We start from the raw sequence: 5,171 nt of genomic DNA on the forward strand, positions 1-5,171 counted from the left end.
TCTTAGTCCTTTGCCGACGCCCACATAAATAGCTTCGAAACCCTATCACTGTTGGAGATACGTTAATGGAACTCAACATGCTCAGCAAAATATCAAAGTCAACAGTGCAGAAGGCACTGAAGTCGAGTAGTGTAAGTATTTTGAGCTGTTGCTTATCCATGCCAGATCGAATATCATCGGTAATCTTTATAAGTGCAGTAGTTGTACTATGTCCTGGACGAAAACCAGATTGGAGAAGGTTAAGGACACTGTGCTTATTAATAAATATAGAGAATTGTTGATGGACTAAGCGTTCAAGAACCTTGGAAAGAAAAGGTAGTATAGATATGGGGCGATAGTCAGAAAGATTATGTGGTTTAGAAATTTTTGGTATTGGAATAACATTAGCGTCTTTCCAGGCTACAGGAAATTGGCCAGACGTTATAGAAAAATTAAGAATATGAGAGATTGTTTTCCTTCCTTATAATGATGAATATGAGAGATTGTTCCTTCTATCATAGATATCCTAGTTCCTAGGATATCTATGATAGAAGGGTTCATATTACGACTAATGCAATCACTACCAACGGCCTTAGATGTAACAGACAAAATGTTTTTTTTAACGTCAGAATCAGTAAAGGGAGAGAAGTTCAACGGTGGAAAATTAGGGGTTGGGATTAAGGAAAGGGATTTAAGCTTTAGTGTTATTGTCAAGAAAAGATGAATTTTGAGAGAAATGTTGATTAATTTGTTCAATATTTAGTTTATTGAAAACTGTTTGTTGTTTCTTCCCAACTCCTAGCGTTTTTAGGAATTTCCAAACTTTACTGGTTTCGCCATTCTCAACAGACGAGTAGATATGGCGTCGCTGCGCATCACTGCACATTGTATTGCAACGATTCCTTAATCTTATGTACTTTTCCCGGTTAAGATCAGAGTTATTCTGCTTATAAATAGATTTAGCTCGATTTTTAGAAGTTTGCAGTTTTTTAATATCATCAGTAAGCCAAGGAGCAGGTAAATGCTTTATCTTTACGGGTTTAAATGGCGCATGCTTATCATACAGCTGTATTAGCAAAGAATTAAAAATATCAACTTTATCATTGATACTATTAGAATTAAAAATGACATCCCAATCAATAGTTTGTGCGTCTATAGAAAGACGTTGCATATCCATCCCGGAGAAATTCCGCTGCATCAGTATTTGGGGTTTACGTTTAGGGGGGCGTACTTTATAGGAGAGAAAAATGAGATCATGGAAGGAAAAAGCATCCGCAGAGCATTGCCCATGCGAGTTTACATACTCGGGCTTAGAGACTATGATGAGGCCAAGAAGAGACGGAGTGGAGTGAGGAAAGAATCTCTAAGAAGACAGGTATTAAAATCACCCATCAAAATCAAGTGATCATATAGTGGTACAAATTTCTCGAGGATATGATCAACGGAAGAGAAATAATCGACATTAAGTGAAGGACTGTAGAATACTCCAAGAAGGATTTTTGTATGTGAGAGGATAACTTCAACAAGAAGATACTCAACTTCATTCTGTGACAAGGAATCACTAGAAGAACTTATGATTGAAAACGGAAGGTTAGATCGAAGATAGATTGCAACGCCGCCACCAACTCTACCCACACGGTCGTTGCGAAGGAGGTGGTAGCCTGGAAGGTAGTAAGAGGAAGAAGAGAGGCTAGGCTTAAGCCACGACTCAGAAATAAGTACCGGATGTACGGCATGAACATTGCTAGAATCAAACAACGCCTGAAGGTCAAGATAATGTGCAGGAATGCTTTGTGCATTGAGGTGAACTATATTAAAGTTTTTCTGTGTGTCGAGGAAGTGATTACTGAGAGCAATGTCAATAGAAATATAAGAAACACTTTGAAAACTTTCTTCACCACTAGAACCAGAAGAGACTATAGACTGAAAATCATCAAGGCTAGAGTTATGTGGCATTTTGAATCTTTATAATATGTAAAAATTATCTACTGTATATTACTACTTATACTATTACAAAAAAAATAATCCTATATAAAATAATATCCAAAAGTAGTTTCCTAAACTAAAAAATAATATACAAAAAGAATTAAATTAAATGAAATGATTAACGAACCCACCCGCAAGTTGCAAGGAGAGATTAATTCACTTCTTAAAATAAACAATAATTAAAAAAAATTAAAGATAAAGTAAAAACAATAAAAAATGAAAAGGTAACCTTTTTTTCCTTTTAGCAAAAAGAAACAATTTATCTCAAAACCCTCAAAAAACATAGGTAGGTATTAAATAGATAACTTAGAGGACTAAAAACAAAGTGACTAAAGACAAAAAATGACAATAATAAAAATGAAGTATATATACAAATTAAAAGAATAAAAATAATATAAACTATCTATGAAGCTGTTTTGAGATAGACTTGTAATTTTCACGTAAATTATTATAAAAATGAAATAAAGATTGCGCGCCTCCATCTGAGTACTCCATTTTTATGCTGTACAAATTTTGTTTACGGTGAAAACATGATGCAGAAATTAAAAACATAATATTTTTAATATCTTGACCCATATTAAGGGTGAGAAATATAAATAATAAAATTATAAGTGGCGCTATCTTACAGCTTCAATAACTTAGCTTACTAATCATGTAATTCTATAATCTAATTCTAATAATCTATAAATGCAAGCGCAGTGATTGACCAAAAGCCTTATATCCAAAGCAGTTATTTAGTCTGCGGCTGGTATGTCAAATGTCACAGCTGTCATTAGATGACAGTTGTCACGTACATCTGCCAGTCACACAAGACGCTGCAGTCTACACAAATAACAATGGTAATTTAATAGGTACCTACCTATTATATAACAACTACAGTTTTCATTTTCTAGTATCAACAACGGAATTTGATTTATTACACTAAAACTACAGTTTATTAAATATGTTATACACAAGAGAGAAATAGCATAGGCAATATAAATCTGATAATTATGTAGTATGATACTGTGTAACAATTGAGAATGTTTGAAATATAAGCTGCATTTAGTAATATCAAATTATCAAATTTTATGGAAATTTGTTTATTTAAAATGTTTAATAAATAGCATTTAATAGTATTATGATGTCCGATTTTATTTTTGGTATTAAAAAACAGAACAGGAGGTAAATGAATACTGCAGGTTTGTTACCAAACTATTAAACTATAACACAAATGTTACAATGTGGTGCATTACAAGTTAGGTATATGCATTCTTTATATATTATCTTAATTATCAACACAGGATAGTAATGAAATTTTGTAATAAGTTATAAATACTAAATAAAAATAGTTTAATTCATATACATAACATAAATATTCATACTAGAATAGCTTAAGCTTTATGGTAGTGGCATAGGTAATTAGAAGTTATAAAAAGCTTACAGTTAACTAAAACTAAACCTATGAATTGTACAAGTTATTTGAAAGAAAGAAAGAAAAAAATACTTACAGATTAATGATACCTATTACTTATTTTTGACCGTTCTCTTGGACCTGGAGGTGAGACTGGCAGTACCCTGAGTCAGAGGCTTAGATGTCTGTGGTATGCTGTGTAGGTCAGCTTTCCACTCAGCTCGGTGATGTGAACCATCTGGGGCTATAAATTGGATGCATCCATCCCTTGTCCAGCACTTGTTTATGCCGAATCTCTGCCTTGCCTCCATAAATAAGTTATGACGTCTCTTTGTTAAAAACTCTGACACAGTTAAGCCGCTGCCCTTAAATCCAGTTTTGGAGAACCAAACCTTATCCCGCAATGCTACATCCGCGAACTTTACCACTATAGGACGAGGTTTCTTTTCGGAAGGACGTCCTAAGCGATGGGATGACTTGATGGAAGCAACAGAGAATCCAGTCACCAAGATGTTCCCCTACTACTTTACAAACACGCGAAGTAACATCTTCCGACTTATCTTCGCTGACTCCGTGTACTAGTAGCATTTTGCACCTTCTACGCATCTCCAGACGATCAACCTCTATACCAAGGAACTCCACCTGTCTCTGCAAAGTATTCATGGCAGATAGCACAAAGGTCCTAAAGCTGTTAAACTCTGCAGCTAAGAATGTGTTTGTAATGGGTCCATTATCTGTTCGAACATTTCAGACATGGCGTTGAGCGAGTCTTTTAATGCATCCATGATGACTGGTGATACGTAGTGATCGGAACAAAGGGATATTAAAGAAGTGAACTTAATTGACTTTCACTAGGAGAATAGGTACTGTCTGGTGGGTACTATTTATCACACTTAACACTAAATCTACTAAAATAATGGTATAAAATTACTATTTTTAAATTTTAAGATTATTGAAAATACGGAGCTCTTTAAAAACAGTGTTAACTTTTTTCACACCTACTCTCGAAAAAAAAGAAAAGATGTTAGGTAAGTAAAAGATGATTACTTCCTAATATCATATATTTTGTTTTTTCGCATTTATTTGGGTTCGCAAACACTTATCGAATTTCTGATTCAGTTAAGTAACTTGAACCTATAAAAACTATTTTTGGCGACACCAAATGGGTTTTAAAATCGCAAGGATTCGTCAAATATTACTCCAAGGTTGCACGCTTCAGAGACTCCTGTGTATTTGTACTCCATTTATAAAATTTTGGGTTTGTTTTCTGATGTTATGTTTACTTGTGGATTACTTATCTTATATTTTGTTTTTTCCACATTTACTTCTAGGCAGTTATTTTTATACCATATCGAAATGCGATTTAGGTCCTCCTGTAATTTTGCAAGTGCAGAATCCAAATCTCCTACTTTACAAGATATGTACAACTATAGGTATATCATCAGCATAGATATGATATTTGCAATTGTTTATACAGTTAAGACCATCAGCTGTGTAAACTATAAACAGAAGTGGCCCTAAAATTGAACCTTCATGAATTCCTTTATAAACATGGACGCAACGAGAGATTCTAGTGCTAAGACCATTTTCACACTTAATGTTGACGACCTATGAATGATTACAAATAAAGGTTTTAAACCAGCAGATAGTCTCAGGTTAGAAACCGTAAAAAGATAGTATCGCTAAGAGTAGTTCGTGGTTTATTGAGTCGAAAGCCCGGGAAATGTCTAATAAAATCAAAATATAACACTCTCCTCTATCCTGGGCTTCAAGAACATTATCAACCACATCTAGTAATGCAGTAGTCGTGCTC

General features: G+C 34.1%; 1 pseudogene; it reads right to left on the reverse strand.

Annotated features, from left to right (window-relative positions):
- Positions 1-2,116: 2,116 nt before the first annotated feature.
- LOC126979604 (uncharacterized) lies at positions 2,117-4,075 on the reverse strand (annotated as a pseudogene).
- Positions 4,076-5,171: the final 1,096 nt, after the last annotated feature.

This window comes from Leptidea sinapis, chromosome 1 (assembly GCF_905404315.1).
Source record: "Leptidea sinapis chromosome 1, ilLepSina1.1, whole genome shotgun sequence".
In the NCBI taxonomy this organism is placed as follows: Eukaryota; Metazoa; Arthropoda; class Insecta; order Lepidoptera; family Pieridae; genus Leptidea; species Leptidea sinapis.